The sequence below is a fragment of the Chrysemys picta genome, chromosome 21 (genome assembly GCF_011386835.1).
Source record: "Chrysemys picta bellii isolate R12L10 chromosome 21, ASM1138683v2, whole genome shotgun sequence".
Lineage (NCBI taxonomy): Eukaryota > Metazoa > Chordata > Testudines > Emydidae > Chrysemys > Chrysemys picta.
In genome coordinates, this window is record NC_088811.1 from 188,824 (window position 1) to 208,110 (window position 19,287).

General features: G+C 45.1%; 1 protein-coding gene across 4 annotated transcripts in view; it reads left to right on the forward strand.

Annotated features, from left to right (window-relative positions):
• Nucleotides 1–19,287, forward strand: part of ERRFI1 (ERBB receptor feedback inhibitor 1) — an 86,525-nt gene that overhangs the window by 52,551 nt on the left and 14,687 nt on the right. The window contains exon 1 of one of the 4 annotated variants that reach the window (XM_005287048.4): nucleotides 17,258–17,415. The exons of the other annotated variants lie outside the window; for them this stretch is intronic. The gene's annotated coding sequence lies outside the window, so the exon portion shown is untranslated. Of the gene's footprint in view, nucleotides 1–17,257; nucleotides 17,416–19,287 lie in introns of those variants that run through there. 4 annotated transcript variants of the gene reach the window in all.

A 19,287-nucleotide genomic window follows, 5' to 3' on the forward strand; every position in this document is an offset into this window, starting at 1 on the left:
AGCCCCAGGCTGTGGCCTAGCATAAGGCCAACAGGTACTGGAGGTTGCAGAGGGCAGCCTAGGGTAGGCCAAGGCAGCGGGTCCAAACCCAACCTCTGCCTGTGATGCATGGCTGATACTGCTGTCTGCTCTACTGAATGGGGCTAGATGGAGACTAGGCAGTAGCCAAGACTGAGGCAAAGTGGGGGTAGTGGGTGGGGATTCCCCAGGGAGGGGAGACCCTAAGACTGAGGGGTTACTGCCAGGGGGCAGCACCCTAGGTACAAGGGCACTGGGGTCCTGGGAAGGACATGGGGCTACAGGTAAGGCAGATAACCAGCCTGCAGGGGTTGCTTTGGATGCTGGAAGAGCTAATTCCTGGAAGTAACCAGCAGGAGGCGCTGCAGGGGTGAGTCAGCTCTTCCTCACACCCATAGTTCATCCTCCACAGATCTCCAGGCCTCTCCCAAACAACAAACTCATAGATTTAACTCTGGCCATGTTTACTAGTTAGACATTCATTTGTTTTGATAATTAATTTTCTGTTGAAAGAAGAACAGGAGGACTTGTGGCACCTTGGAGACAAACAAATTTATTTGAGCATAAGCTTTCGTGGGCTACAGCCCACTTCTTTGGATGAAAGCCCACAAAAGCTTATGCTCACATAAATTTGTTAGTCTCTAAGGTGCCACAAGTCCTTCTGTTCTTCTTTCAAGAAGTAGTCCTGTTCTTTTAGCGGATACAGACTAACACGGTTGCTACTCTGAAGCCTGCCAATATTGGGTTGGTGTCACTTTTGTTGTAGATAGCTCTGTTCCTGCTTTTGTTTTCAGATTAAACATGGGTTCTAGTCAAACTAATAGATAGCACTCCAGTTACTCCTCAGTAATGATGAGCACTGTGACGTGCACCATTTGAATGGGCAGTATAGCCTTATGTATATATACTAGCCAGCTCACCTTAGCCCTGCCCTAAACACAGCAGAAATATTTTCAGAGGTCTGTTCTGTGTGTGCATAAGGTTATTGTTAAAATTATACCAGCTGGATTTAAGAGAAGAGGGGAGGGGGGGTTCCCTGTCATGTGAGAGCCTAGTCTTGAGGTAACCTTAAAACACTTATCCAACTCACTTCTGCTGCATAGAAGATAATGTGTTTCTAGGCCTTATATCACAGCACATAGTTTCCTGGAAGTATTAGTGCTGAGCCTGGTGATCTCAGGAAGAACAAGAATGAAGGTACTTGGCACCAAGAATAGAAATAGCCAATGCACCAATTTATTAGACTTATTTATTCACCTCAGTTCCCCTGACTATTTCAATAGTGGACTCTCAGTTCAACTTATTTTCAGGGTTTTTTTAGCTTGTCCAAACACAAGTCTGGCATTTGTGGAGCGGACAGCTTATCTGAGTAATTTCTGAAAATAACACATAGAAATAAGCATTTAATACAGATGATTATTTAATTTAAATTATTATCACTTATGCTTTGATTCTAGCTTCACACTAATAATATCTCTGCATCACTGTTCTTAATTACACTCTGTATTTCCTTCATGATTCACCATTGCATAACAAACTAAGATAGAAGCTTTATGGATGTACTGCAGGTTTGCACAATCAACTGAGTTTGTTGGACTGTAAATGATGATTTGTACTAACTGAAAGGGCCATTTGGCTGCATAATATGTGGGTGTTGGTTTATTAGAATAGAGAGTGCCAATCAGATAGGGGAAAACAAATATAAACGAATTATGTTTTAAAGAGAAATATCCAAGACTGCTTGGAAATCAGTCACTCAGGGAGAGAATTCCTCATTGTTAACCTATAAGGAAATAAGTACCAAGTTGCTCCTCCAGTGTCTATACATGCTCAAGAGAGGAGGAGGAAACATGGAGGGCAAAGGAGAGGACACAAAGGAGATAATGAGGAAGGGATAGGAAATGGATGCTCAGCAAGTTAGTATACTCTGCAAGGTCAAAACTGGCCCCTCTGCATTTAAGGACAGCATCATTCTTCATGCCTAGGCACAAAAATGCCACTATGCCACCCCTGATAGTTTGCTTCACTTCATTAATAATCTGTTCTGTTCCTCACTGCAGAATATGAAATGCCCGGAGACAATCTCAATAGACTCAGTCCAGGAGGGAGCCAATGGGCTTCACCAGACAAATTCTAGCACTCAAACTTCTATTGTCCCTCTGACTGTTAATTAATTAAGGAAGGGCATGTGGTCTAGTGATTAGAATAGGGAACAGGAGTCAGGACTCCTGGGATCTATTATTGTCTGTGCCACTGTCCTTTAGTAAATCACTTAACTACTTCTGTATAAAACAATGAGAATTATCTTGACCTCCTCTCCTCTGACACCTTCTCCTGCTTACTATACTCCCCCCATGCTGCTCACCTGTCCATGTTTTTTGGCTCCTTCATCCATTCCCAACTTCATGTCGTCTTTCATGCTGCTCTATGCACCTGCACCATTCTCCCAATTAATGTCTGCCATGCTCCATTCCTTCCTTCTTTCAAACAGCTTTTTTAAATCCCCCATAATCCATGACACGGTCTGGTTATAATGCCCATTGAGCATCCTGTGTTTATACTGGTTTATTGTTTATCATACCCTTGCAGCTGCTGTTCAGTTAGGCTATAAACTCTATCTGCTCATAGTTTATCATGCCATGTGCATTGATGGCACTTTATAAATGAACAACACAAGTTGCATGGAGTAGATCTGGCTAACACCATCAATCCACTTTCAGTCAAGTCTGCTCTCCAGTTATGAAAATAGTTTGCAACTCTGGGGTCCTCCTGGACTCATGCTAATGTGCGATGCTGCCCTGGAGCTGATACACCCCATAACCCTTTGGGGGCAATGGAGAGGTGCATTACAGCACCACCGTTAGTCGGTAGAACTGCCCCGAGTCTCGGGGCTGAGTGGCCCTGTGGGTTTAGTCAGTAGCCCGGCCCTTGCTATTGGGGCAGTATGGCCTAGTGGCCAGAGTCTATAACCCAGCCCCTGCTATCAGGGCAGTATAGACTAGTGGCCAGTGAGTAGTACTGAGGTACTCACCCAGGGCAGGTGGTGACCAGGATAGTGGGACCCAGGCACAGCCTTCCCCTGCCTATTACGGGCGCTGCTCATGCCCGTCACAGATGCCCAAACTGAAAATGCTCTTTTCCTTTATAGCTAGCCAGGAGTCTGTGCCCCATGCTGACAGCCATGGACATGGCCACAGTGTAATACACAGATCTGAGACTCCTAGGCTTGGCTATTGCAATACACTGCCTCCAGATTAATTCAATGGATTTTGGGCTTCTCCTAGTGCACCATACTGCAGTGCACTTGCTAAGCATCAGATTATTTTGGTCATCTGCTTGCTCCACTGGCTTCCCATCCAATATCTGACCAAATTCATAGTCCTTGTGCTGAAAAATGTTCATGGTTCTCTGTGGGATGGGCCTAGGTTACTGCAGGGATTGACTCCTTACAGCCATGACCTACTACAACAGCTTCACTTTTTGAGAGACGAAAACTATTGAGACTTGAGCGATCAGGGAACAGAGGCAGAGTCTGGACCATGACTGCAAAATTCTCTCCTAGAAGAGATTAAAACGATTGTGAAGCTCTCTCCTTTCAGATCACATGCAAGAGCCATCTTTTTGCAACAGGTTGCAGATAATTTATAAAGCTTCATTCTGGTCTAGGCTGTTCACTGAATCTAAATCTTGCTCTGTGTCCTTTTTCATTCTGTTGCTTTGAGTTAATGCTCATGCCAGGACTGAAAAAGTCTGAGTCTGTGATTACCAAGCCAGGCAGCATATCTTTAGAATTACTTTTTAATCAAGATTCTCCACTCCCTGACATGGACTGGCTTTTAGAGTGTGTCTGTATTTGTTGTCTAGACAATTGCATACGCTGCTCTCTAATTTAACCTTCTTCCTTGACCCAGGTATTGCCTTTGTTTTGTGGGTTTTCTGGATAGACAGACTGGAAATGCAGCATGCTGATTCTGCCCAATGCATGTCAGATTCTTGTGGATGCAATTACACCGGGCCAGTGAAGTATACATGTTCCTTAAATACAGAGACGGTGACTCCTAATCCTAAAAGGAAACTGTCATCAGTGCCACTTTCTGCTGATCCTGCCCACTTACTTGTTAAAATATTGGCTCTCTAATCTGTGAAACAAGCAGGGTCCGCTTTAGGCAAGCAAACACCTGGTTTAGACAGAGGCCTGACCTGCATCATATATAAGGGGTCGGCCAGATCTGTATCTTGTGATAAAACCCGAAGATGATGGGAGGATGTGTGGGGAGAGAGATTGTCAGCTGTAGCAGAATACTAATGAGCATCAAACACCTGAGATGTAATCAAGGTGCATAGTATGAGGGAGCTCACACAAACCAGGTAGCCTTTGGGCAGCAAGCTTGTACTGTATCAGAAATCAATTCTGTGGACCAACTACTGAATATGATGTCAGTTGATCCAGATTATCTGAACACCTTCAACACCATTATGGGGAAATATTAGTCATACATGCAAAGCCTGACTTGTGGGCTCTGTGTGAAGGTACGTTTCAGCAGCACACTGGCACAGCCAGTCCATTGCCATTGCTACAGGCTCTGGGCACAGCCAGGGGCACCTGCACTCTCCCTCTGCCAGGTTATTGGTCCATGGATGTGCATAGTTCAGACCAATTGGCTAGGTCCACAGTCCCTCTTGCATGGCTACAGTAACTTCCTCCACCCACCACTGCTCCATGGTGTTCAAAGCCCCCCCTCATGGCACACCATGGCCTGCCACCACTACAGCTGTTCTATTGAGATGTATTTTCCCGTGTTTGTACGTCATGATTTCAATATAATACTGGTGCCCCTGTTTGATCTCCCTTACTTCAGAGCAGTATAAGCTTGGACCTGTATGTGATTAGGGAGTGTATCTTACTATCTGTATACTCTGTTCTATTCAGGTTCTTAATACGGCTCCCATCACCATGGTACCTAAAGGCCAAATACATCTCTCCATCTTCAATGTCCATGAGCAGATCCGCTATGCTGGACTCCCTTCTGTGTGCCTGGGAGCTCTGCTCTAGAAAGAAAGGCATTCTTTGGATTTTATGAAATGTGGAGATCGTTGGCATTAGGATATTCCACTGAAACATGCAGTATAGGAACCTAAATAGAATAATCATCATCATCGTGTTCCTATTACGCCTCTGGCGTTTAGGGCAGTGACGAAGCTCCTCCACTCCTGTCTTTCTGGCAAGTCTTTCAATGGTTCCCCAGCTGTGCCCCAGGTTTTTCAGGTCAGCTTCCACAGCTCTTTGCCATGTTTTCAGGCGATCTAGTTTTCGCTTGCCTTCAGGTGTCCATTTTATTGCTACTCTGGCAATGATGGTGCTCAGATCCTCTTGGCTGCACTGTGTCAACAGATCTTGGTTTGAGATTGTTCTGGGGCAAAAGATACGGAGGATTTTTCTAAGGCAAGTTATATAGAATGAAGACAGTTTGGACATGTCATACTTTCTCATTCCCCGGCATGCTGCACCATAAAGTGGTGTTGAAAGTACGCAGCTCTGATAAATATTGAGTTTGGTTTTGGTGTTGTATTTTGATGATTTCCAGACTGTATTTAAGCTCCTGAAGGTGTTCCTGGCTTTATTGATTTTGTTCCGGATGTCCTGGCTTGTTCCACCATCCTGGCTGATGGTGCTGTCCAAGTATGTGACTAGAATAGAATCCCTGAATTGGGTACAGACAATCATCCTCTGTATTATAACAGTCTTATTTTGTTATTTATGGTAGAGGTATGTGAGCTGGCTCATTTTCTTTTCCTTTGGGGTCTGAGGCTAAGACGAATGGGCGTGGTTTCAGGCTGATGAACAATAAAAAAGGTGGGTTTCAGAGTTGGGCCAGTATTACCTATTAGATGATGGGAAAGGTTTTGTGCTATATTGTCCCATATTGGGTTTGATTCTGTTCTTGTTAAAAAAACCTATAAAGGGAGCATATCAAATAACTAAAAAGACATGTTTACTTTGCAAAAGGATCTTCAAATGAAATCAGACTCTCAGGGTTGGATGGGACCTCAGGAGGTCATCTAGTCCAACCCCCTGCTCAAAGCAGGACTAATTCCCAGACAGATTTTTGCCCCAGATCCTTAAATGGCCCCCTCAAGTTGAACTCACAACCCTGGGTTTTAGTAGGCCAGTTCTCAAGCCACTGAACTATCCCTCCCCCTAATGTAAATGTGAAAGTGTCTGTGTACATGGTTGGTAATAAAGATAAAGGTGCCAAGGGTTGCAGCATAACTGTACTCAGGGAACAACTTGTATCCATTTCTTATCATTTGGGCAATTTCTCATTAGTTTTCTTCACTGATGACTTATCATGGGCAGCCTTTCTTGTCATTAAGAAGGTGGTGAAGAAAGAGTAAAGAATGGCTAAGCTGCTTATCCTTGCTTAAATAAGTAACCAGCCATAATTCACACTCACCAAGATTCCGAAATAAAGCCCCAAGCCCCTGTTCAAGGACAACATCTCCCATGAACAAACCATGCAAGGCTCAGAAATGTTATAGCAGCCAGTATTGCAAAACAAGGAGATTACTATTGATAGAGGCTTGATCACAAAGGAAATTGTCATCCACAGAATTAATGTGCAATAAGGTATATGTGACATCCTATATTTTTAAAAAGAGAAATGAGGTCAGAAATATAAAGCTTTCTACTTCCCATGTTAAAGAACTGTAATCTGGTAGAAAAATTGGCTTTGATTCATCATGTTGCAATCTTAAAAGAGATTTTAGCATTTATTTTCAAACACTCTTAAGAGTGCTGTTCAGATTCATGAGGCATCAGAAATGACTAGAAGTGGCACATGAAAATTCTGCTTACAGCCAGCACTTAGAAAATGGAAAAGATCTGCCCCGTTAGTGAGTCAGGAAAGTAAAAATTAGGGAATAAACAGCAAGGATTTGACTGTGATGAAATGAATCTGGAGCATGGCTAATCAAAGTAGAGGGTCAGAAACAGTGTTTCTACTATCTTCAGCAATTACAACACTTAGGGTCAGGGACATTATCATCCTCTTCAGCAGAAATGGGAGTCCAGGATATTGCCAGGTTTTGTAATAATAAAATGCCTGTGAATTTTAACTAAAAGGCAAGTAACTGCAAAATAACCCAGATATGGGACTTAAAGCTTCCTTCTACACTATCAAACTGCTAATCAGAAACTGTCATTAACAGCATTAACAAACCATGCTGTTCACATACTTAATGCAGAGTTCAAGAGACAGGGAAATTATAGAAATATGGAGTAGTTATAACCATTGGGTTTGCCCCTAACATAATTTGATAATATGGTGATAAGTGGTTTATAAATATGTATAGAGTTATGAGGAAGATAAGAGTCTTGAAGTATTTTTACATTGCAAAAATGCAGTAGAGACAACAGTTCTTAACTTTGTCATCTGAACATGCAAATTCTTAAGCATCACAATAACCATGGTGACTCAGAAAGAGTGGACATCTCTTGTATGAGGGTTACCATATTTAAAAAATAAAAAAAGAGGACACTCCATGGGGACCTATTCCCTGCCCCAACTCTGCCCATTCCCGTCCCTTCCCCAAAGTCCCCGCCCTAACTCCGCCCTCTCCCCTGAGCACCCCGCATTCCCCCTCCTCCCTCCCAGCCACGCAAAAAGGGCTGCCCGAGCGCTACCGGCTTCACGGTTTGCCGGGCAGCCCCCAGACCCTGCGCCCCCGGCCGGTGCTTCCCCTCCCGGGCTCCAGCTGCTGTGCTCCTCCCCTGACTCTTTGGCTCTGTTTAAGAGCCGAGCTGCCCGAGCGCTACCGGCTTCGGGCAGCCCCCATGCCTCTGGACCCTGCGCCCCCGGAGCCTGGGAGGGGAAGTGCCTGGCCGACGGCTCAGGTTCCGGAGGCATGGGGGCTGCCCGAAGCCGGTAGCGCTCGGGCAGCTCGGCTCTTAAACAGAGCAGAAGAGTCAGGGGAGGAGCACAGCAGCCGTGGGAGGGGAAGTGCCCAGCCAGCGGTATTTTTCCAGGACATGTTCAGCTTTTTGGCAATTCCCCCCGGACAGGGGTTTGATTACCAAAAAGCCGGACATGTCCGGGAAAAACCGGACATATGGTAACCCTACTTGTATGTTCCAACAATAAGTGGTGTCATCACTAAATGTCATAATCCAGTAAAATGGAAAAAAGCCCCCAAAGCCCATTGCCACAAACCTGTAATCAGGACTTTGTTAAAGATATTGAGGGCCCAAAGCAGAGAAATTTAAGGCCATACCCAGTTGGCTCCTAACTATCCTAGGGTTACCGTATTTTGAGTGTCCAAAAAGAGGACACTCCACGGGGCCCCGGCCCCGCCCCTACCCCCGCCCCAACTCCGCTCCCTCCCCTGCTACCCGCGAACATTTGATTCGCGGGAAGCCTGAAGCAGGTAAGGGGTGGGGTGGGGGGAGGAGGCGTGGCCCAGTCTGGGCCCCTCTCCCCCCCCCCCCCCCCGGCATCTCCAGCCTGGGTCGGCTCAGGTCCTGGGGTGCCGGCCCCGGCCCAGCACTGCCGCCCCGGCCCCTGGCTCAGCACCGCCGGCCCCGCATGTCCCGATTTTCCCGGACATGTCCGGCTTTTTGGGATTTCCCCCTGGACGGGGATTTGAAGCCCAAAAAGCCGGACATGTCCGGGAAAATCCGGACGTATGGTAACCCTAAACTATCCTCTAAAATGGCTTAGAAAGGGGAGTGGACCCACTGAAAAAGGTATGGAGACCTTGCAGGGATGTATCCAGGAGAAAGTCCTATCAGGGTAAAATCAGCACTCTGAAGTTCTAAGATGTTCTATTTGCACTGATCCCTGATAATAGTACTCTAGCCATTAGCACCATATGCAAGCAAGTACACATTACAACTCTTTGCCTAATGCATATATGCAGACTGGGGGTTGGGTGGGGTTAATTCCTAGTAGTGAATTTCAGATTACTCAAATCCCCCTCAACAGAAACATGTAGTCACCTGACAGCCCCCAGTGTAGTGCACCACACCTTAGTGCAATGCTCCATTCATAACAGAATTATTTGCAATCCAAGTGCAGTGCACCAGCAGTAAATAGAATACAATTCCTGCAGTGCACCAAACCTTGCTGCAATGTACTATCACTAACTACATTCCCTGTAATACAACTGACCCCCATGCAATGCAGTGCACTGCAGAATCTCAACCCAGTGCAGTGGACCAACCCCCACTGCACCTCACCATAGTGCAGTGCACAAACACAACTGAATGCCTTGCCTCACCGTTCTTTTTCTCTGTTAGGTCCCATCTTTCATTTTTCATAAAGTAAAACCAGTTCGCTTGCTCGTGCACACACCCAGCTTTAGAGAAATTCTTCATTATTTCTCACATGCATCCAACTAACTTGAAGAAAAACCCTCCCGCACCCCCCCCCCTTCTCATTAATAACTTTATTTTTATGGTGCCATAGCAGCAGATCTATGTGATAAGGACTATAACAGAGCCATCCACCAATAAAAATGAGAGTCTAAGCAGGACGTCTGTTTCCATTGAAGGGAAGCTATATAGCAGGGGTAGGCAACCTATGGCACGTGTGCCGAAGGCAGCACGCAAGCTGATTTTCAGTGGCACTCTCATGCCTGGGTTCTGGCCACCAGTCTGGGGGGCTCTGCATTTTAATTTAATTTTAAATTAAGCTTCTTAAACATTTAAAAACCCTTATTTACTTTACATACAACAATAGTTTAGTTATATATTATAGACTTATAGAAAGAGACCTTCTAAAAATGTTAATGTATTACTGACACACACAACCTTAAATTAGAGTGGTTAAATGAAGACTCGGCACACCACGTCTGAACAGTTGCCAACCCCTGCTATATAAGATGCCCCAAAAGGAAGATGATAAAAGAGAAACCAACTGCAGATTTGCACAGTAAAGTTGGTTTCATTGTTCCTCTTGCCTTTATATTACAAAAGGAGATCAGGCAGTCTTACCTCCAGGGGGTATTTATTACCATTTGGAGTTTTCTCTGGATCAAATAGAAGCTAGCAGCACTTGCTGGTGGATACCATTTTGTGAGTGCTACCTTTTATACCCTCACATACATTTGGCTTTATACAAGGAAATGGCCAACCTGTTATTTGCTGAAATGCTTTCCAAATGCCATCACTACTAATATCCAATTCATTAATATTTGTAAAGCACTTTGAGGTCCTCAGATGAAAGTTGCTGTAGAAACGCAATGTGTTGTCATTAATCATTGTTCCACTGGGTCTGTCTACACAGACATCCTAATGTGCCATATAAGAATGTTGACACAACATTCTTGAGAATTCCTGTAGGATTCTCAATACAAAGAATTCCAACAAAACTTTCCATGTCAGTATGGATTAATCATTGCATGAAACTTTGGGAAGTGGTGTCCAAGCAAGCCACTACAATGATTGTGGAAGGCTCCCAAGGGTAGCCTCTACATGGCAGTGAAGCCAGAACTCTCAAAAATCCAGGAACAGATGGGATCCGGCGACATGCATTTTCCTTTTCAGGAACTTATATGGTACCATTAAAAACAAATAGTGTTTTCTGTTATGGCAACACTCAGGGTATGGCAAATTAACAAAAGAAACAGTTTAGGATGGTTTCCTCCCTTAGCTCACTTTCTGCATGTACAAAAGGTATGCTCAAATTAATTGTTAAATGTAAAATTAGGCAGCATACCACTCATTCAAAAAATAGATAGATATGTATGAAACAAATAGCAGGGTGTACCAGCCAAAACTAGTTCAGTTTTCAGCAAGTTACTATGTAGGTAAAGTCCAGGAGGTGTTGAGTGCTCAAGATTCCTAACTCCTCCCAAAAATAAAATCCCTTTTACATACTGTGGCCCCAACACAGTTAAGATTTACATTCCTGGTCGGTAAGTGTTATGATGCTGGTTAGTTAACTAGACATTTTAAGCCTTGGATTTCTTCCAATTCCTTAATAAGGAGCTCATTCCATGGACAAAAGAAACACAATACGGGGAAGTTTAATTGATTAAACCTTTATGAGCACACAGTTTCAGAAAATTAGTTGAGAATAAAACCCTTTGGTTTTCTTTAACTGTAAGAAGAAATAACCTAAGCTTTCCTCACTATCACTGAAAGAGGGAGAAAGGAGACAGACATTGAGAGCATCCTCAACATACTTCAGTCCCATGAGTTTAGGCCCTTGTTGGTTTAGTAACCACAGTTTAAACTTCTCATTTTCAGTGTCTCAGTAGCATGAAGAAAACAGAGGACCCTTCAGAATTATATTTTATTGCATAGAGAAAAAAGCAAATTATTCTAAATGAACAAAATCAGTTTTTCCAAAGATAAAGCAACTGTTACTGTGAACAAAGCATATGAAATTCACAAATGTCCCATCCCTTTTGTGATGAGGTCAGTAAAGAGAAATATAACATTCCCCTCTAGATTGGATGGACAGACAGATTACATTGTGTATATATTCCATTGCATTGTGGGCCTTGAGATTGGAATTTTTGGAATCTCCTAGTGAAGGGTTTGCCATTACTTAGGGAGAGTGAGCACACCCTGGTGGCTTAACTAATGAGTCACAATACAGGTTTCTGAATAGTCTTCAGGAAAGATGCTGAGTAAATAGGTTAAGTATTTTTAGAGGGCAGAAATACTAACTGTTTTTGCAATGAGACTTACAGAAATTACTTTCTTGGATTTTTGGGGGTAATATGAATCTACAGAGCCATCAATAAATAATCTCTGCATTTCCCCATAATAACTAATAATGGTTATTAAGTTTAACACAGGAAAAAAACAGTTCTGGAAGTGAAATTAGGAACTAGAGAGAATTCCAGGAAATATGTGTTTGGTATCTGGCAATATTCACTAGGAAGAAGTCAGGAATTGGATTTGAGTAAAGAAATAAGCCTCAAAGGAAAACCAGAGAACTGAAGCTACAGTGGAAGCAAATGATAAAGACAATTGAGAAACACAAGGAGAAATATCAAACAAATGATTAATCCAGTTCCAAATTGCTTTCTGTCTGTTGGGACAGACTTCACTGAACAGAGGATTCAAGGACAGATCATGAGAGAGGAGCAGCCGGGTTTGGAGGTAGCAAAATAGTTACACATATGTCTTTGGTGATGCCTTCTAATTTAGGTGACAGTTGTCATCTCAGTTAAGCATATAGCTGTGGCACAGAAACAGTGAAGGGGGATTTTTAACACAATTTAACAAGTTGGGAGGTAGGGCACTGTCCCTTCCCACAGCCTTATGAATGAAAGAGATAAGCACATAAACTTAAAATCATATTTGTGGCTCTCCATACTTTTATAAAAAAAAAATCCTGTAGAATTTAGTAGGGTTTAACAAATAGGATTCTATAAAAATGTAATAGGTGCTACAGAAACAACTTTAGAACTTCCTACAGAACTTAATATAAAATGCTAACCTTGATTTAGGTTTGTTAATTATTTCATAGAAATCTGTAGAAGGGATATAATTTTCTGTGTAATATAGTTCATTAAATTCCAGAGGACTTTTCTGTAAGTGTGTGTATTCATGTGTGTATATATACTCAAAAACCAGCTGGAAACACACAAACTAGTTCATAATTAAAAGTGTTAACTCAAACAACCTGCAAGAAGTTTGAGAATTATTTGACCTATTTCTTTAATAACCTCTTTAAACATTTACTGTAGCATCTTTCTCTAGCATTGTTGATTAATGTGGATTCAGTTGCAGTGAATAGTAATTATAAATGTCAAAATATTTCAGAACACCCCACTGCAATATTAAAAACCCTTTAACAGTGTTTCTTAGATGAGACATAAAACTTAGGTCCTGGCCACCTGGGGTCATTAAAACTGATGTACTTTTTTGTAAAGTAAAAAAAAAGTTGTTTAACCAAGCTTATTTTGCCCATCTGAAATTCTCTGTGAATTTCAACTGGATATTGTGTTGTCCTTCATTCCCTACCCTACCATGTTATGTAGTGTTGCTGTGTTTCCTACAGTGATAGAGAAGTGATTCCTAAATATGGTGCCTTTCAACAGGAAATTTTCCTGAGTAAGGACTGCAGGATCACACCCAGATTTGTAAAGTACTTTGGGATCCTAGTGGATGAAAGGAGCTATTGAAATAGAAGAGCGTTATTACTAAACTTGACATTTAGAAGCTTTAATCATTTTAGTTCTTATGTTCAGAAAAGACGCAGCTAATGTTGCCCTAGGGGACAATTCTCAGGACATTAGCAGCTATTGAAGGCTGCTGACTGTAAAATATGACTGTATAAAGTGCAGCTGAGTAGAGGAAATTGTAAACCAAGGTCAATACAAGAAATTGAAGATGTTTTCTTAAAATATCCAGGCTCTCTCAACGTACCCCTGAGTTGCATGCATGCCAGTCTGCTAGGAGACCAACAGTTTATCTAGTCTAAAGCAGGATTAACTACCTTTATTAGTATCAATGGACAATCAAGGTGTGCTAGGCACATCAAGGGGATAGCGTAAATGAAGAAAAATCCTCAAAGTGGAACAATGAGGCTTCTGTTCCCTGGGTTTCATGGAACATTCCCTTCTCATGCAGGTTTTCCTGAAATGAGCTTGCACAGTAGTTCAAGCGTTCAGTGTGTATATATATCTCCTCAATATATGTTCCATTCTATATGCATCCGAAGAAGTGGGCTGTAGTCCACGAAAGCTTATGCTCTAATAAATTTGTTAGTCTCTAAGGTGCCACAAGTACTCCTGTTCTTTTTGCGGATACAGACTAACACGGCTGCTACTCTGAAACCTGTCACAGTAGTTCAGTCAGCTACTCACTTGTCTCTACAGAAAAAAGAAAAACAAAACCTAGATTCAAGGCCTGGTCTAATAAACCATTACCTGCTGCAACAAATGATGCAGTTACCCCTTGGAACTTAGACAGCTGACTTCCCAAAGGAAGAAAATTAAAAATGATAGCCAAGACTATTAAATTAGAAAGTCTCTACTTTGTTCTTGTGGCTCTATCCATTGTTCCTGCGTATATTTTTTGCTAATGTGATACTAGTTCTCTTCAGTGATAAGCTCCCAAAATCCTAAGAAACGGTTGCCTACTGGGTCCTCGGTGGCGGGAGGGGGAGAGGTCTTCACTTGCTCCGGGTTTTCGGTGGCATTTCGGCGGCAGGTACTTCACCCAGAGCGAGTGAAGACCCACCACCCCCCGCCGCCAAAGACCTGGTAGGGAACTGCGCGGTGAGTACAAGTTCCACATGCCTGTCTCTCACACACCCATCCGACCCCAACCCACGTCCTGCCCTTGACTGCCCCCCTCAGAACCCGCAACCCATCAACCCTTCCGCTCCTTGTCCCCGACCACCCCTTCCTGAGACTCCCCATCCTAACTGCCTCCCTGTTCCCTGTCCCCTGACTGCCTCCCTCAGAGCCTCTGCCCCCTCCAACTGCTCCCTGCACCTTATCCAACCCCTCCTCCCAGCCCCGGCCTGGCCCCCTTACCATGCTGCTATGTAAGGATGCCGCGCAGCAACTGGAGCTCGCAGCCCTACCCCCTTACCATGACGCTCAAAGCAGCAGGAGCTGCTGAGCTGCCTAGAGCGCTGGCACCTGCAGCACGGCATGCTGTGGCTCTGCAAGGAGAGGGGCCAGGGGAGCCTCCCCAGCTGGGAGCTCAGGTGGGCCGGGCAGGACGGCCCGCGGGCCAGATGTGGCCTGCGGATCGGAGTTTGCTCACCCACCCACCCCTTTAGGAACCGGTTCTACACCTGCTTCTAAATTTAACAACCGGTTCTTGTGAACCGGCTCCAGCTCACCACTGGTTATCTTTCTATTTCTAACATTCCCATTGCCATGGCTTGTAGTAACTGAATAAAGGGTATGCCATGATATCTAGAAGCTAAAGTTGTCCAAAGAGACCTGACCCTCTCCAATCCTCCATGCTTCTTTCATTTTGTTTTTCTCTATTCATCATCTTCTTCCTAATTTTTTCCCACCTTATTCTCCGTATCTGGTCATGTGAAAAAAAAAAAGTAGTTTAAAGGACAGCGGGGCATTTTCTCCAAAAATTGCATTGTGTTCTGAAAACACTGTTTGGTCTCCTGCAGTTATGAGTTCCATTGTCAGGAATCTTCTTACTACTTATTATTTATATTACAGTGCTATTGCCCCAGTTAGGATTGGGGCCACATTGTGCTGCCACTATACAAACATAAAATAAAAAAATCCCTGCCCTACAGAGATTGCAGTCTAAATGACCATCAAGAAAACTCTGTCCCAGGGTCCCAAGAGTCTCATCTTGGCTCTGTCAATTGCAAAGTTCTTCCAGAATGCAATGTTCTCAGTGGGTAGCACTGGAGAGGCAATCTCTAATAACCATGGCCTACTTTGCCCCCTTATTCACAGTAAGTAGTGCCACTGAAAGCAATACTAAGGTACTACACAGTGTGAGGATAGCAAAATGTGTTTTAGGGGATTTCTAGATTGGGATGAGGATTTCAATTTGGTATGACATTAATAGAAAGTGGACCCAGAAATAAATAGGAAGCCAGTGGATCATGTGGTGCTTAGAGTGATGTGCTCTCAGTCTCTTAATGTGCCAGTGGCTATATGTTATACATGTTGAATGTCCATAATGCCTTTTCACCACCAGAAATCTAAACTGGAACTGAGGAAAGACATTGATCATGATGGAAAGGTCATTGTCTCAAAGGGCAGAATATTCTGGCCACCTGGAGATGGGAGAAGGTCATCCTCACCGCTGTTGCAGTCTGTGTTGTCCAGCAACAGAGAAGAGTACAGTATGATGCACACCTACTTGATGGGCAGATGACTTAGAATGTTATCCTCTATTGAGGACAAGGTTTCAGTCACCTCTCCAGAATGTCTGTCTCTTCCTACCAATATCAATTCTGTCTTACCTGGTTTAGGCTTGAGTCAGCTGTTTTTCATCCATTTATTTAAGTCTTTTAATCAAGACTAGAGAGCTTTCTAAAAGATATGCTAGCTGTAGCTCAAGCAGAAATTATGGGACTGATGCAGATTTTTGGGGCGTTAGGTACTACGGTCTGTGTTATGCAGGAGTTCAGATGGAATTATCCTAATGGTCCCTTCTAGACTTAAAATCTATTAATCTATTTTTCTTCAAGGCATTATGAGATCTTGGTCATATCTGTAGAAAGACAGATGTTAAGATGGGAATTATCAACATACTATTGATTCTGAATTTGTCCACAAAAATTATTAGAAAATATGAGGGAAGATTGAAAAAATTGGGTTTCTTCAGTCTGGAGAAGAGAAGACCAAGAGGGGACATAACAAATTTTTAAATACAGGAGGAAAACTGTTCTCCTTAACCTCTGACAGGACAAGAAGCAATGGGCTTAAATTGCAGCAAGGGAAGTTCAGGTTGGACATTCGGAAAAACTTGCACTCAGGGTGGTTAAGCACTGGAATAAGTTGCCAAAGGAGATTGTGGAATCTCCGTCAGTGGAGATTTTTAAAAGCAGGTTAGACAAACATCTGTAAAGGATAGTCTAGATAATACTTAGTCCTGCCATGAGTGCAGGGGACTGGGACTAGATGACCTGTCTAAGTCCCTTCCAGTGCTACAATTCTGTGTGTTAACAGGGTCAAATTTATGAAATTCTATCCATGTCTTTATCCTCACTAATGCTGTAGCTGAGCATTCCACAGGCTACCGTAGGGTCACTCAACACCTGTCCGATTGGGCACTGCTGTTAACCCTGTTCCTCAGATGGGGAACGGAGGCACAGAGAGGCTAAGTGACTTGCCCAAGGTCACCTGGCTTCTGTGGCAAAGCAGAGCATTGAACCCCACTCTTCTCCCCTACCCACTAGGCCATCCTGCCTCTAGCCCCATAGGCACGGAGCACGGGGGCAGCGCTCTGAGCATTAATCCCTTGCACAGCAGTAGCACCCACGGGCCGGCTGTGCAGGGCGCTGCACAGAGGCAGTCCATGCCAGCAGCCCTGGCGCCGAGCAGGACAGGGCTGTAGCGGAGGAAGACGGCCAGAGGAGGAGGCAGCCTGCACGCCAGGCGCCGTTGCCAGCGCAACCCTCCGCCCGCGCAGCTGCACGTGCCACTGGCCGACCACGCACCGACGTGACCCTGTCTCGCGCACGTCAGCTCGCCTCGGAATCGCACCCCCGCGCGGCGCCCGCCATCGCCCCTTTAAGGCTTATCTTATCTCCGAGCCGTGACGGCGGGGGGCGCGGCCCGGCCGGGGGCGTGGTCTGCAGCGTTGGGCCAGTATAAGAAGCGGCAGCGAGCCGCGGGCGGGCAGGACTGACTTGGAACTTGCTAGCGGGGTCTGAGTGCGGCGCACGCGCAGTGTCCCCCAAGGCGGGCAGGGATATGCGGAGCCGGGGCCCCGTCTGGGTGAGTGATTCCCGTGGCCGCCGGGCTGCGGCGGGAGGAGCCGAGCCCCCCCTCGCCCCCCGCGCGGGGCGCTCCAGGGCTGCCCCACCAGCGACCCCGGGCTCGGCCCCCACTGGCGGGAGCGCTCGTTGCCATGGCAGCCGGGCCCTCTTGCGAGGCGCGGGGGCCTCTGGCGCCTCGAGCCTGCGGCCGCCGGGACTGAGCAGTGGCGGCTCGGGGAGAGGCCGCTCCCGCAGCGCGGCGGGCCTGGAGCGAAGGCGCGTCGCGCCCCGCGGCTGGCAGGGGCTGCGCGCCTTGGCCGGGCGATGCCAGCGCTTGGGGTGGGCGAGCCGCGGCGCCGGCCGAGCAGCTCCCGGGGCCGGCAGGCCCGTGACTGGCGGGTTAGTCACGCACCCGTGGCTCGGGCTGGGGCCGGAGCTGTGCGGAGGCGTTTGGGTGTTTTCAGGTGCACCTGCCAGCCCGGTGGGGCGGGACTGGTGACCAGGCGGCTGTCGGGGGAGGGGAGGCTGAAGCCCGAAGTGCCCAGCGGCTTCCGGGCCCCCCGAGACAGGCGGCGCTCGGCGCTGCGGGTCAGGGGCCGTTTAACGCGGGGGCTCTTCAGCGTCGGTTTTGATCCAGGCTCTAGCAGAGCCTTCTGGCTTCCCGCAGGCTGGACTGCGTCCTAGGGCTGAGAGTCTAGAGATGCCGGAGCTCGTGACTTTTTGTTTAAGTTGTACTTTAAGTCACTGGTTCTCAAATGTCATTGCACCGAGACCCCCTTCTGACAACACTAATGACCTCAGGAGGGAGGACTGGAGCCCGAGCCCCACCGCCCTGGGCTGAGGGGCCAAAGCTGAAGCCCAAAGGCTTCAGCCTTGGGCAGGGGGCATGTAACTTTAGCCTCCTGCCCAGGGCTGAAGCCCTCAGGCCTTGGCCTTAGACCCCAGCAAATCTAACACCAGCCCCAGGGACCCCATTAAAGTGGGTTCATGATGCACTTTAGGGTCCTGACCCACAGTTTGGGAACCTCTGCTTTAAGTGCTTCCCTAAGTTCAATTACAGATACTGGGCTCATAGCACAGCTTGCGGCCTGTGACTAAAACTTTAGCTCCAAGTTCTCTGGAAGGCAAGGGAAGTTTTTTAGTCAGTCTTAACCATTAATTGTTTACCTTATTTCAGACTAGTCACAGTGGTCCTGAAAGAGAAAAAATAAGTTTGTAATGATAGGTTATAGGACAAACTAAGTTACAAAATTACCTAACTTTTGAGTCACCTGCCAGTATTTGAAGACAAGATGATTTGGGTCCAAAAATTAGTGATTTTTACTTTTGTTGATCCAAAAAAGATGACGCTTGTCTCCTTTCTACCCTTGCTTCTCTTGGTCATAATTATTACTCTAACTTATTATTTAATAAGGTATTCAAGTGCAATGGTTAACTAAATTATTTGGATTTTAGAATGGGATGGGGAGACATTTTCCTGAAAATGTTTATTATTTAACCTGGCCTCATACTGGATGTTTTAGTGCTATTTGAGCAACTGCAGGCAATTTAATTACATTAATTTTGCCAAGTAGTAAAATTCACAATATATAAAAGTTGCAATTTTAAGCCATGATCTTATATCACCTAGGCATATGTGTAACTTTACTCACATCAGTACTCAGTGACTTCAATGTGCTTAAGTATTGCACCAGCATTGAGGCCCCCATTCTTCATCCTAAAATGTTGTTGGCACATTAACAAAACCTTTTCTTCTGAATGAAGAAACTGAGACAGAAAAAGATAATTTATTTTTGTTTCTTTGAAAGCTAGTAATTGAAATTGCAGATACAGCTTTACATGAAGAAGAATAGGAGTACTTTTGTGGCACCTTAGAGACTAACAAATTTAT